Raw genomic sequence first — 16,309 nt, 5'->3', positions numbered from 1 at the left:
ACAAGGAAAAGATGATAACCTGATACAAGAAATCCAACGCTTAAAGATAGACATCCTTGGATGTAGTGACGTTTGATGGCCTAACAGCGGAAAAATGTAATAGACAACTACGTTTTTTTATTACTCTGGAGATAACACCCCACAAAATCGCAATGGAGTAGCTATTGTCATCAACAAAGAAACCGAAAGATCAGTCAAAGGGTTTATATCGATAACGAACAGAATTTGATTTATGAAATTAAAAGCCATGCCGTGCAATATAAACATCATTACAGCACACGCACCGACGTCTGATAGCATAGTGGAAGAAATAGACAGCTTTTACAATGAATTAGAGAAATCACTGGAAGAAACCAAAAAAGACGAAGTTAATATTATTTTAGGCGACTTCAATATGAAGGTAGGGAAAGGAATAGATGGAAAAGTAGTAGGCGAATATGGACTCGGAACATGTAATGAGAGAGAAGAGAGGCTACTTCAGTTTTGCAAGGACTACGAACTCATTATCAAGAACACATGGCACATACTAACAGTCAGAAGAATATACACCTAGAAAGTCCCTATAGGTGACGGTGAGAACATAATAAGAAACCAAATTGACTACATCATTATAAATCAAAGATTCCGCCACGCCATAGTATAGACTAAAGCTTACCCAGGGGCAGATATAGCAAGTGTCCACAACCTTGTTTTAGCAGACATGAAACTCACACTAAAGAAAATAAAAACAGCCACCAAAACACCTAGAATTAATCTAAGAAGACAAGAAGCTAATCTCTGCCAACAGATCAAAGAACAAATACACATGGAAGTCCAGATAGTAGAAAGACAAGGACAACTTAATGCTAAAGAAAAATGGAGAGAGTTATAGAAGATCCTGAGGAACATTATACAACAAAAACTGGAGGGCGACACATCCCCTAAAAGTAAACAATGGATAACAAGAAATAAACTCATTAATATAGGAAATGAGGAAATACAAGAATAAAAACGAACAACATTACAAAAAAAAATAACAAAACAATCAAACAAAAAAATCAAAGAAACGAAGGAATTGTGGCTATCAGAAAAATGTACAGAAAAAACAACATGACAGCTTTCACATGACAAGAAAATTAAATAAACAGCTGTTATATACAAAAAAGGGGTATTGGAAACAATGCACAAAAACGACAACATAATAATTGAAACTGCAGTGTAAATAAATAGATGGGAAGAATATATAAAAGAGCTATATAAAGACGACGAAAGAATGGAGACAATAAAACCAAGAGGTAGAAATAGACCTACAATTACCAAAGAGGAAATTGAAAAAGCACTTAAACGTATAAAAAATGATAAAGCCATGGGATCGGATGAAATACCTACAGAAATCTTAAGGCTACTAACAGAGAACCACATTGATATACTATCAGAATTATTCGATGAAATTTACTATATCGGGGAAATTCCGAAAGAATGGCTAATATTTGAGTTCATCCCAATACCCAAAAAACTCAACGCAATGTTGTTATTTTTCTTTAAAAATATTTATTTTATTTCAATTTCTTTTGATTGTATTCATCTATTAATATCTTTCATTTTACTATTTTTATTTTAAAAATAGTTGGTAAATGATTATAACCACATTTTAAAAGTCTTGTTGCGAGTGATACATGATACGTGATACATACCTGTCTACAAAAAACTAGACGATAGAATAACTGTGATTTACAAAAGGCTTTGGCACTAGAGAGGCATTATTTCTATACCAATCGTTACAAATCCATACTGATATCAGAAAGCCATAATACGAGTAGACCAATAAAAATCTAAAGAGATACCTATAAAAAGAGGAGTACGACAAGGATGTGTACTATCCCCTCTACTTTTTAATATATGCTCAGAAGAATGTTTAAAGGGGCACTAGAAGACATTTGTGAAGGCATATCAATTAACGGAACACTAGTGAATAATGTCAGATATCCAGTCGATACAATACTCCTTGTAGACAGCAGAGAAGGGCTACAAATTTTGGTTGATCACATTACGCAGTACTGTGGGAGGTATGGAACGTCTCTGAAAAAAAAAAATCATGATTGTGAGTGAGAACAAGATTGAAGACGAAACAATGAATAGAAATTAGAACTAGAGTATTCAGATGCTACGTATTCTCTGTCCTTTTATATGGACTTGAAGCCTGAACAATTACGGAAAGTAACAAACACGGAAACATTAAGAAAGATAAAAAAAAAACGAAACACTCAACACTATGAATGAAAGAAAAATGAGCTACTTTGGCCACATTCTAAGAAATGAAAAATATGAGTTGATGCGATTGGTTATACAAGGAAAACTGAAAGGAAAAAAAGGACCGGAAAGACGACGCACATCCTGGTTGAAAAATTTAAAGCAGTGGAGTGGAAAAACAACAATAGAACTCTTCAGAACAACTGCAGACACAGTAAAATGAGCCGTAAAGATTGTTAATGTCCTTAACGGATGAGGCACACGAAGAAGAAAAATGGCCATTCAAATAATATAATTAAAAAACCTTTACTCTATTTTAATTGTGCTTGTCAATGTATATATCTCAGATATGTATAACGATATACTAAAGATGAAGAATCATCTTCGTAAATCATTGAGCGAAGACTATACAAGTTAGAAGTGAAATTACAAATTTCTGATACTCCATTTTAATCCGCCTGTTAATTTAAGTCATTACATTCATTATATAGTTGAATATTAAGTGATTGTTCTTGTTAAATCATGTTCTCATCTATCGTTATCATTTGTGGTCTTTTTGTAGCAGTTATTTATTTTATCTCTCTAAAGTTTATGTTAAGTATCATCTTAGTATGCTTCGACTTTAAACCCTTTAACGCTCTACATAGATATTCAATGCTAGTTGCAACGATTGTGATCCCATTAATATATAATCCAATTTACTACTTTTATTGGGAATAAGCCAGAATTTTACTTTAAAGTAAGTTTATTTTGACGTTTCGATTTCCACTTCGAAAGTCGTTCCGATAAAACGTTCAGGTAAATTGTATTTAGATGTCACAAGAAAATAGCTTCAGAACAGTTTAATTTATATATAGCATGTTATATATTAAGAACAATCTTCATCGTATATATATATATATATATATATATATATATATATATATATATATATATATATATATATCAAATACTGTTCCTTGTTTTCTGTCTGATGCAAAAAAAGAGTTAAAAATATCTCTACTATATTGGATTATTTTTGGTTCAAAATAATAGTTTTTTTAATAGAGCTATCGCCACGCTTCGTAAATTCTCTAAAAGCATTTTAAGCAATTTTGTAAAAAAATTCGCCACCTACGGATCTATGTACCTTCAATAGATCCACCAACAATGACGTTACGCCCATTCATATTTTTTCACAAAAAAAGGTAATGAAATTCCTCACTCAAAGAGCTTTAGAAAGATTCCAAAAAGCCTCATATAGCGTAAAATGTGCGTCACATTCTTTCATTTTTCTATTTTTAGACCCATCTCGTTGAAATGTCCTTAATTTTTAGTTAATTGATGTAATTGTATTAACTTTTGTCCTATTCCGTTTCATAAGAGTTTTCGGCAGAGGCGCACAGAAATTCTGATAGTAAAAATTTCTTTATTTACGTCTAAAAAGCTAAATATAGCAATTCCGATGCAAGCGGCAATTATCTGAGAGTATGTAATTAGCTAGACGCATCCAATTGAAATATACTGACAGGTATATAACATATATGACAGTTTGAAAAAAAAAGTAGCATCTGACTGCAATTATTAGCCGAATTCAGCTAATCCAGAAATTCTACATTGGAAAAAATTTATTACAATGAGCTAATAATTGAAATTGTTTATTTTTTACATTAATCAAAAATATTACTTTTTCACCGTTTATTGTTGTAAAAGATCGTATATAAATTCATAGCTCCATTAAGTTAGAGCTCCCTAAGACAGCGGAGCCGTTTTCAAGAGTTTGTAATATGTCGTGATGTGATAAGCGTAAGAAGCCAGACATCTTAAAGTTGATAAGAGATGTTATATTAAGAGAAAGTCAACTAGCGAACTAGCGTTTAGTCGGTGAAGAATGGACTAATGATATATTATTACTAACAATTTGCTTGGTAAATTATGGTTTTACGGAAATACTTTCGGAAATTTGTTTAATTGGGTTTTCTGTAATCGTTATTCTTGATTTTTTGTAACACTTTATTTTCTACCTAATTGATCAAAATTTTGTCATTTTCGTAAGTTTATTAATAGTTTGTACCAGTTTATTGATTTACAAATATACACCCCTACGAGAAAAATACCTCCCGAATTGTTCCAAATTGTAAATTAAAGTTCTTGTAACCTTGTGGCTGAGGTCGCGCAAGCGCCTCTAACATAACTTAAGACCACTATTTAGCCTGAAGTCTGTAAGTCAAAACTGTAATGACATCCGTAAAAAATAAAAGATTTTTGTTTAATACCTTGTGCTTTTGGTACAATAATAACACAAAATCATTAAGGGTAGAGTGTGTAGCATCGTAGTTAACTTTTTTCAAAAAAAATTGCAAAATTACCATATGGACATTAGTTACGCGACATACGGGCTAACAAAGCAAAGAATTATGTCAAGTTTACTTAGCTAAAACCACGTATTATCCAATATCCAAATTTGGCTTGGTTTTAACTATGTAATTATTATAAAATTTATATAACTGCCTCGAAAGGCAAAACATTTAAGTATTTTAATAATATTTTTTATGAACATTTGTTGAATAAAACATAAGTATTTACGAAAAAAGTTTATTTAAAAATACAAAATGAAAATTATTATTAATCGGGAGTTGGCAATTCTTCCCAAAATTGATGGCGCTTCGCCGATATAATTTGACCTAAGTTTTTTAATATTTGTTCTTTTCTCTTCTTAGCAATCCCAGAAGGTTTCGTTACAGGTGTGGGGTTCTTTATCCCAGATTTTAACACTCTGGCCTGCAAAAAGTACATCTCTATCAACTCAACGTCGACTACGACTAACGTCAATCTTAACGTTTAAAATCTTGCTCTCTCTCTTCACAATTACTTTAACAGTTTGTGATAGGTAACTACGTGAATATGTTTTCTTTAATTTTGACTGTGATGATAAGTCTTTCCAAATAAGAAAATCGGAAGCCCCCATTTCTTTCACCACCACACGATTCAAATTACACGTGTTAACGGCATCGACAAATTCATGATAATCCTAAACTTTCTTCTTTTTCTTTAACGATAGTTCCACTTGGTGGTGGAAACTATTAGCGATGTTGCTTTATTCCTTAGAAAAAATCTCGCATATCGTTTTATCCTACGTTAAAAACCCGTATCTGCTGAGCATATACCAGGTTTTTACTACGAAGCGTTAAATGCCAGGTATATACTAAGCATAATAGTCATTTTTGACGTTTACGGGGAAACTATTTTCTTTCACAAAACATTTAGAAATGTAAAATACGGGTTTTTCTCTATGTGAAATTGTTATATAAATCATAATTATTCATATGGTGCAAATATCCCAATTTTTCAAATTTTGGAGATACGGGGTTCTTTCTTAGTAGGGCAGTATATCATTTCAGCATTCAGCAACTCTAAGAACACACATTATTTGCCAGTTACTATTGGAAAACACACTGCGTTGTTGCTAAAAATGGTCAGAAAAAGATAAACAGAGTTAGAACACAGTAAAGAATATGACTAAATTTTGGTAAGATGGGGTATTAGTAGAGGAGATGTGCCATATACGGAATATCGTTTTTATTTGGTTTGTAATTTTTTTGTTTTTTAAAAAAAATTGTGATTCTTCTGTAAAAATTTGTGAAAATCTGTGATCAGATTATAATAGTAAAAATAAGATAGTTTGTATACCGGGATAGTCAATAGTAATATTTGTAAAAGAGACATTTTATGTCTAATATGGAATATGTACGTAATATGGAACACGGTAACATGCATATAAATAGAAAAATATTATTAAACATAAAGCAGTACATATTTTACGATATTCTTTACTTTTATATTTTAAATATAAGGATTTAGATACTTTCCAATTATTGAAAAAACATATTAATTATCTTAGCAAATCTCGCAAGCGAAGGTATAAGTTTTATACCCGGAACAATATGTATGGTACCATCGAAGAATTTTCCATCGCAATAAAAACAAGTAGTATCGTCTTCCTCAGGGATGTCGGCTGCAATGTCTGTTATATCATCATCAGACGAATTGTCTTTGAAATTTAATTATTCGCATTCCGAAAAGAAATTTTGAAAGATTGCCTTCTTCTTAGTCCTACGTAAATGCTGGCCACTACAGGATGATTGTTGGTTATCTAATGATTCCTTTAACACTTTTTGCTTTACTGTTTTGGCTTGTTTTGAAGAGAAATTTATTGAAGTTTTCTAAATCATCTTTTTATGGAGACGAGGTAATAATCGCTGCTTTTCCAGGTGCCCTTCCCCTTCGAGACCCTTTCTTTTTTTGAAAGGTTGGCATCGGTGTAATGTATTAGAGTCCAATAAATTCCCTTTCATGTAAACCAATGTCGGCAATATTTTCAACTACTACAGATTATTCTTTTTCAACATTTTCTTGTTCTGCAACAAGGAAATCGCTTTCGTTAAAGATATGACCATTTAAAATAAATATTCCATTCTTTTTAAAGCCATTAACGGCAATTGTCCCAGTTTGCACCTTAAGATATGCTTTTCCAAATAGTTCAGCAATGACATAGTGTGTACTTAATTGGGATTTGACTTTACCTTAAAAATGATTTCAACTCCTAACTATAATGAGCTTTCAAGGATCCCATTAACGTAGGAACCACTATATAAAAATATGGGTTTGAAGCCACCCACTTGGATGACGCACATTTTTGGACCATGAGGCACCCTTTTCCAATAAAACGTTGCGGTTTTTTCTGTGAAAAATCAGATATGGTGGAACAAAAGTCCTGTTAGCACCCATGCACAACATTAAAGAACCTTTTTTTGCGGAGGTTAAGGTTCCTACCTGCTTCGAGCGCCTGTTTTCTTTCAGCACTCTCTTTGGAAAACGGATTTGATATAATTTATTTTAGGTAGTCAGCTGACAAGCCATCCTTTTAACATAATTTCTTGTTAACCCATAAAACTTTTTTGTCTACCAAATGATCTTTTCTTTCTTCATTGCCTATAGTATTACTCTGGCAAAAACATGTTAATATGTAGATCATATATTTATAGAGTATTTATTTTAATGGAATGTATCATATAAGGTACACTACACGGTCATCTTTTTTTTTTCGTTGACCAAATTAAAGTGTTAGCACCAGGTTAATCTTAAACTGCAATATCAGAAACTTAAACTTTTAAGCATTATAAACGTGCAATACACAGTCTGATATTTCTATGCTTATTTTAACTAGGTGAATACATACCTTAAATAATTTTCTAGATAGCGTAAAAACAAACCGAACTACAAAATTACAACAATTAGATGAAACGGTTTATATGACTGTCTACAGGCACGACTAGCACTAGCTACATGCTGGCGATGACGTTCTGCTGTTGCCACTTTTAGTTTGTTCAATTTTAGTGTATTCCATAATGGGGACATATTCCATATTTGGCACATTTCCTCTATTATTATAGAATGCATGTACGACTGAATTGTTGAAAATGGATTACTCGACGACTATATAACAATAACAAGCGGTGTGTCTTTATATTGTAAAATGTGACGTAAAGTGTGTATAAATTTGGGATCAATTTTAGTGTATTCCATAATGGGGACATATTCCATATTTGGCACATTTCCTCTATTATTATAGAATGCATGTACGACTGAATTGTTGAAAATGGATTACTCGACGACTATATAACAATAACAAGCGGTGTGTCTTTATATTGTAAAATGTGACGTAAAGTGTGTATAAATTTGGGATGTCGAAATTCGTACAATACCATAGGAAGAAATTAACGTCTTTTAAAACCACAAATCAAGGTAAGAGTACATGACAAATTTTGGTATGTAGGTATAAAATATAAGAGAGACATAATATAAACATTAGGTTAGTTATTGGCTTGATAGTTGGCAGTGAACGTCACATAAAAAATTAAACTCATAAAAGAGTTGAGATCTAAATTGGATCTACATGTACAAGAAAATGGAGATTAAAAAGGTCATTGAGGAATGGAATTCCTCCAGGAAAAATGAAGTTGTAACAATTATACATATTGAGTAGTAATATAGATGATAAAAAGTAAAGTAAAAAGTAAATGCATTATTTCGTTGGTCAATTAATTTTGTTAATTGAAGACATAGACTGAAGATCGTCAATTATTCGGTAACAATTGGTAGAACTACCTAAAATTTGGAGAAGCTAGGATATAAATATACATAAAAAACTCAGGATGGTTAGATACAGGAATATAGCTGTTTTTTATAAGTATAAAACAGGTCATTATCAATGAACGATTAAAGACGCATGCACCCAAATAAATAATAAACTATTTTAGACATGTAAATCTTAGAAACGGTCCTAAAACGATTGCAATTAGCGAAAAGTAGAAGGGTAGATAAATACACCACAATATCCACCGGATTTTGTAACTTAGGTCTGGACAAAAAAATGTAACTTATACTTTTTAAAAAATTGGGCAGTATTAATAATCAAAAAATGGGAAAAATGAAGAATAACTTGAAATAAAAAAAAAATAAACAATGTACGCCACTGATCTGTGGCACTTGTTTTTGCACCAAATTGTGTAAATTGCTCGTAATGCCTCTAATAAACTATAAAATTAACTATATATTTTTAAATTGCGATGTACGTTATAGATCATCGGTAGAGAAGTTGAACTATGTAGCAGACACGAGAAATTTTCTTGTACATTGCGGTTTCGCATACTCTCTAGGTATAATTTATAATACCAATTTTATTAGTAAAAGGGTCTACTTTAATATTAAACACTTTCAAGTTACATAATATACGGTAAATATAAAGGAAACAATGTGCTTCTATTTCTTCATATTGCAATTGCCTAATCTGTAGTGGTAACTAGAACTTATCCCCTCATTGTTTTCTGACATGGTTATTGAATACCAAACCAACAGAGGTTTGGCAGTATAGTTGTAAAGCTTATTTCGGCATTCGGCAATATAGTTGTTAAGTTCATTTTGGCGTTTACGTCATCATAGCATACGAAATACCTAATATAAATAAATTTAGAAGGCGCCATTTTCTAAAGTATGTATGATTGGGCAATTATTGTTTAAAATTGAAATGCAAATTTTGTGGTTTTGGGCTAAAACCCATAATCTTGCAAGTGTTAAAAGGAACTTACTACTGGTTTTCAAATCAGGTATTACTTGTAATATGATCCTATTTAAAATAATTTTGCAAAACAGTGCCCATTTCTCAATTTTAATGATTACATGCCTTAGTTCAGGTACTTGAAAATGTATTATTTTTAATTTATGGTTGACGAGGAGGAACTTCAACTTAAAACGATGATTAAGTCGTATCTTGCAAGGTAGGGAAATACAAATAAAAAAGATTTAAGTGAAAAGCTAGAAATATTCAAATATTAATATGCAAATAATTGTATAGTAGTAATTCAAAATAAACTGTCTGTGTTCAAAATAAACTTGGCTCCCTTCAGTAATTAATTCTACAAAACAGTAGCAGTAACAGTAACATTTTTATCAAGGTTTATAGCTCTTAGTAACTTATTTGCTTCTGACGTTTAGACTGAAACTGCGGCAGACATTATCAATATGACTTACAACTACATATGGATCGTGGAGGTGTCAGAGTAAGGCGTGCTGAACTTCATACTGCAACAATACTTCGAGAAACGTTCACTGTTTCTGAGCGAAAGTAGACGTAGGGGCGAAATCTCTACTCCCATGTCCTGGAAGACATTTATGTCACGTAACCACTGGATCCTGTGGTTAATGTGCTGATCCTTCAATGGTCATTCGGAAGACATGTGATATGCTACACGTTTCGATATCTTACCTCGGAATATGGATGGATTAGATGAAAACTGTTTTGAAAAGGTGGAAATTTTGGCTATCACACCAAGCACAATATTGGTTGAAGATACAACTTCATATCTCGAGTTGGAAATTCGTGATTTTCTGCAGGATACTGCAGAAAAAATTCGGATGGAGACTTAACGAATACTACGACGAGTCAAACCATCTAAAAGAATTGTCACGTCTTTGGAAAAAAAGGTCATTAAAGACCTAAATGCTGACACGAACATTTTAATTTTTCTTAATAAACGGAAGGTCACTGTTGTACTTAAAACCGAATACTTAACAATAATACTAAACAATTAGTAATAACTACTGGATACGAAGACAAAATAAAGTAAAATATCATCCCACTAGAAGTGATTTGAGCAAAACTAATCACTTTTTTTCCGGGTGATACGACCACGGAGTAGATACTTAAGGAAGATAATCATTGACTGATGGGAACGATGTGAGATCACATCTACTTCCGCTTATAAAAGAGACAGTGCTGGAAAAACTGAATATTGAACCTTAAATGTACCACCTTTTTTGGTGCTGTTAGGCGGCAATGGTCTTATAAATGTACCAATATTTATAATTCGTTGTGGCGTACATTGCAGTAGTACAGATTTTCGACCAATGTAAATCTACTGGAGAGTGAACAAATACGCCGGCATGCCTAAATCCAGATTTTATCGTAGTCTGTAGTCACAAACTTTTTATTGTCAGTGCATCGTATACTGAAGCTTGTCGACAGTTTTTTTTGTAAATAAGTTACTAAAAACTAAAATATTTACAAAATAATGGTGTTCAATCTAGGTATACCTAAGAAATACATCAGCCTCATAAAAATGACATTGCAGGGTTCAAAAGCCGCAGTCAGAGTAGATGGAGAACTGACTCCCTTGTTTAACATCAACATGAGAGTATGACAGGGAGATGCCCTATCAACCATGCTATTCAACCTAGTTCTTGAGGCAGTCATCAGAAAAACCAATATAACCGGCCATATAAACACCAAATCAGTACAAATTACTGCATATGCAGACGATGTAGCCATCATTAGTAGGAATAAGCCACGACTAATGGAAGTGTTCAAACAAATTGATCCTGAAGCAAGAAAAAGAGGTCTCAAAATAAACGAAGCAAAAACGAAGTATATGACAGTCAAAAGAATAACTGACAATGAAAATAATATCACAATAGACAACTATACTATCGAACGAGTGGGTGCCTTTACATATCTTGGCACAGAAATCAATCAGAAGAACTCCGTAAGTAGCGAAATTAATGCACGTATTTCCAGCGGGAATCGTACATACTATGCTAATAAAAGATTGATGACATCGAAATTATTAGACAAAAGAACCAAAATGACTATCTACAGAACACTGATTAGACCCGTAGTAACCTATGGATGTGAAACTTAGGTAATGACGAAAAAAGATGAAGCCCAACTCAGGACATTCGAGAGAAAAATACCGAGGAAAGTATATGGCCCGGTACAAGAGGAAGATGGCACATGGAGAATCAGGAGAAACGACGAGGTTAATGAGTTAAATGAAGGTTATGACATTGTAAGATTTGTGAAAAGTCAAAGACTGTCATGGCTGGGACATGTGCAGAGACAAAACGATGCAAAAACAACAAAGAAAATGTTACAATGGAAGCCCATAGGAAGGCGAAAAAAAAAAAGGAAGGCCCAGAACGAGATGGTTGGATGACGTGGAAGACGACCTGAAAACAATGAACATAAGACAATGGAGAAGAAGGGCACAAGAGAGATCTGAATGAAAGGACATAGCCAGACAGGCAAAGACCCATCCAGGGTTATGATGCCAAAAGAAGAAGAAGAATTGTGTTCAAGACTTGTGTTGATGTTGCTAGGTAAGTCATAATTAACCTGATTGATAATATTTGTGTGGGAATTAAAAATTCTCAAGGAAAATCCTTTTTCTCGTTGTACAATATTCGTACAACCATTCCGAATACGATATTTCACTAAATTAATTTCATCTAGGATAATGTCAAGATTGAGAAAGGACGGTGTATCTTTTACCCTAATCGGAAGAACGTTGGACGAATAAGTGGAAGTGGATAATATAGATGAAGACCTAGAAGCAGTACCATCTGATTTTAAATCGATAGTGGACGATTCTGAAAATGAAGATCCCGAAGCGATTGAAACTGCAACGACGGGTGTCGAAGAAATTTATAGCAGTTCTGGTGAAGACTCCCAGTCTGACTTGCCACTGGAGGTGACAGCAGATATAACTAAAGCTCCTATACCATAAAATAATGCTTCTGCTTATAGACCTCTAACATAGCCAACTAATCATATACCTATCTCTCCTGAAAACTTTGCACATTCTTCTGTAGTTCCACACTTTATGCAAAAGCTTGATAATCCAACCCCATATAATTTGTTTCAGCTGTTTATAAGGCTGTATATAAATGATTTTATTAAACATTTGGTCTTCCAAACTAATTTATATGCAGTACAAACAAAAACTTCTCATGGTAAAAATTTGTGAAGTAATTATAAAGAAATAAAAACATTCTTGGGTATAAACTTGCTAATGGGTATGAAGCGATATCCTAGTTATAAAGACGACACAATGCAAATCAAAAAGAAAAGCCGTTTGTTCCCATTGAGGTGCGACTAAATTCTTCAGAACATCAGCCACAGCGAAGTTCAAGAAGAAGATGTGCTTTGCTTAGCACCAAAGATAAACAAGTTGGAAGTAAATGAATTTATTCTGTATGTAAAGTTTTGTTATGGTTATCGTAAAAAGTAAATTATGCTTTCAGAAATATCAAAATAAACTCTAGGTTCGCTTTTTAATATTGACGTATATTAATTTTATGTCTGCAAACTTGTACCAACTGGTACGGTGGTACAAAACCTGTACCACCCCATAATTAAAAAAATGGAAAACTTAGTTGCAAAAAAAAACATTGATTTTGTATCAATCATAAATAATTAACCCATTTATGTGTTTTTGCATAGATACTTTTGCTCCTCAAAGAGGTAAAGAACAGAAAGCTTGAGTTTCTTGGCTACGGCTCTAGAGACATAAGATATGAGTTTCTACATTTTATATTGCAAGGAAATATAGTTGGACGTAGAAGAATTATTTGGCTGCGAAACTTCGTGAATTCTAAAACACGTCGATTTTTAAATTTAATGTTCTACATTTTACAATAAAATTTTATTATACAAGGTGATACACATTACAGTGATGACGTCATCGGCTCTTTTTTTGTAACACCCTGTATTTTAGGACATTTTTAGATCGATAAAAATGAGCTGATTCCAAAAAAGTATAATACTGGGGGTCTAACGGATATAATTTAAAGATATGCGCTTAGAAAATTATTTTTTATTGATTTATAATATTAATAAATTATAAATAAATTATAATAAATAACTTGAAAGTAATCCAGTAATTAATACATGACTTAATCTTAAATGTTCGAATTGTAGCCCTTGTTATATATGTCAGTAACCCAAACGTTGTACAAATTCTTGTAGAACCTTGTTTATGCTTTCTTGAGAAACTTTGTTTATTTCTTTACGAATTATTGTTTTTAAGTCTCCAATATTTGCAGGTTCCGTTTTATAAACAACATTCTTTAAATGCCTCATTTAAAATAATCCAAAGGATAGAGGTCTGGCGACCTCGCTGGCCATTCAATATGTCCACGTCTTCCAATCCACCTCTTCGAAAAAATTTCGTTTAGGTACCTTCGAACATCTAAAGCATAATGCGGAGGCGCACCATCCTGTTGAAACCATAAACTTTTATCAAAACTTCCAAGATTAATTATACTGGGGAATAAATTAACTAAAGTAGATACGAGATACCCACTTAAAAACTGAAGGTATGCTGGCCCGTTTAAATTACCTTCGAAATAGTAGGGTCAAATGATTTTATTTCTTAGAATGCCAGCCCATACGTTTACCTTTTGCGGTATTGTGTATGATGTTCCCGCATCCAGTTGAAGTTTTCTTTTGCCCAGTATCTACAATTCTGACGGTTGACCTCGCCATTTAATTTGACTGTAGCCTCATCAGAAAAAATAATATTTTGAACCAAGAGAGGGGTTTCGGTGGCTGTTATCCATCATTATTTCGCAAAATTGTATTCTTTTACCTGGATCATCCTCGTTTAATTCCTGTACAACTGTGCATTTTACTTACTTTACTTACTTTTACGTACTTTGTGTACCGTTGTTTTGCAACCATCGAGATCACTACATCCTTACGAACAGAAGTGTGCGCATCTTCTTCAAAAGCAAGTAGAACATCTAATGTTGTAACATAATTTACAGCGGGACGACCTGATTTGCGTGAATTTTCAATCATACCAGTTTCTTGAAATTTCTTTTCAATCTTACTTACTGTTGACTGCGTAATAGGTATTTATGGATATTTATCATTAAATAAATTACACACTTCCATCTGAGTTCGCGATTTGTCTCCATACCCAATCATCATGAGTATTTCAATTCTTGGCTTTATACTCAAATTTATTTTTACTTAAAATTAATTCTAAGCAATAATACAGAACATTCACGAATTAATACAAATATTGTACTACTTAATTGTTATCGAACGTTACTAAAAATAATTACAGTTTACCAAAAACTAGAAGTAGGCTACTTTTTTGCAATTGATAATATCTTTCAAATTATATTCATTAGACCCGAGTATTATACTTTTTTGAAATCAGCTCATTTTTATCGATCTAAGAATGTCCTAAAATATAGGGTGTTACATTTAAAAAAAGAGCCACGTCAAAAAAAGGCGTCATCACTGTAATGTGTATCACCTTGTATAATGAAATTTTATTGTAAAATGTAGAACATTAAATTTAAAAATCGTCGTGTTTAGATTTTTTTAAAAAGGCTTTTCATTTAGGAAATATCTAATTTATTCCATACTTTACGGACACACTGTATATTAAATGTAAACGTGACCATATTTTCCACATGTTTATATGGTTTATTCAATACTACATATATCTAAATCTACCATAAATATAGTAAGCTACAACAAATTTAATATTAAGATAACAAAAATCAGGAATTTATTTCTTAAACCACAAAGATTATTTTCTAAAACAGAATAAAATAGGTAGACAGTAAAAGTAAAAAATTGTATATCGTAAGAAGATCGTGATGTTCAAACGAATAGAAAAAAAAAAAAAATAATAGAACACATGTCGAATAGTATAAAAACTAGAAGGTTTTAGGTTGTCTCTTTTATTTATACAAAACTAAAAAATTTCAAAAAAATGTTGGCATTATATTATTATAATATACTCTACTTATAGGTAAAATAAACATAATCCCTACTCAAGGTTACGGTAAATGTCAAATTCCACATTTAGCTAAGATTGTTTCTAAAGGAAATTCCGTATCACGAAAGTGACAAATAGTAGATTTTTTTTAGATTATCTCAGTAAATTAGCAAATTTGGAGGCTTTAATTGCACTGGACTTTTTTTGCACATTAATTAACCTCGAGTGACGATTATGATTATTTTACATACACATATAGTATAATTTATTAATTTTTAGGCGATGAGAGAACCTGAAAAATGTGACAAACAGATATTTAGGTAGATATGCTGTCAGAGATGTGATTTATCGCTACTCATGGGTAACTTTGAAAAAAGTTTAAAAAATACGCTCAATATTATTAAAAAGGGAGTAACCGTTAACGAAAAATTAGTCAACAACATAGGATATGCAGGTGACACTGTGATCACTGTGAACGAGCGTAGAATACCTACAACATTTAATCGAAAGTTTAAGTATGAATAGTGCTGAAATGGTGATTACTATAAACGCTAAAAAAACTGAAATATATCCTAATTACAAAAAGACCACATGTAAACCACATATTGGTAAATATACAGTTACAATAAAATGGCTAAATATATAGTTACAATAAATGGTAACGTAATAGAAAGTAGAACAATATAAGTTTTTGGGAACTTTGATCAATAAAACCAATGATCATAGTGCAGAAATAAACGTTAAAAATATTATGGACTGCTATAATTATTACAAATGAAGAAGTACTGGAGAGGGTTGGTAAAAAAGCCAAATAAGAAAACTGGATTACCTAGGCCCACGTGATGAGGGGACCAAAATATAAAATTTTGAGACACATACTACAGGAAAATTTTCAAGGAGAAAGATCTGTTGGCCGAAGGCAGAATTCTTGGATGAAGAATCCACGTGAGTAGTATCAATTCAGATCG

At 32.3% G+C, this 16,309-nt stretch overlaps 1 protein-coding gene across 2 annotated transcripts in view; it reads right to left on the bottom strand.

The window, feature by feature from the left end:
* The window catches only part of Spred (Sprouty-related protein with EVH-1 domain), a 183,182-nt gene that overhangs the window by 27,633 nt on the left and 139,240 nt on the right, over positions 1-16,309 (bottom strand). The gene's annotated exons all lie outside the window — the stretch shown is intronic.

This window comes from Diabrotica undecimpunctata, chromosome 3 (genome assembly GCF_040954645.1).
Source record: "Diabrotica undecimpunctata isolate CICGRU chromosome 3, icDiaUnde3, whole genome shotgun sequence".
Taxonomy (NCBI): Eukaryota; Metazoa; Arthropoda; class Insecta; order Coleoptera; family Chrysomelidae; genus Diabrotica; species Diabrotica undecimpunctata.
Note: the sequence above shows the minus strand (reverse complement) of the source record. Positions and strands in the feature narration are given on the sequence as shown.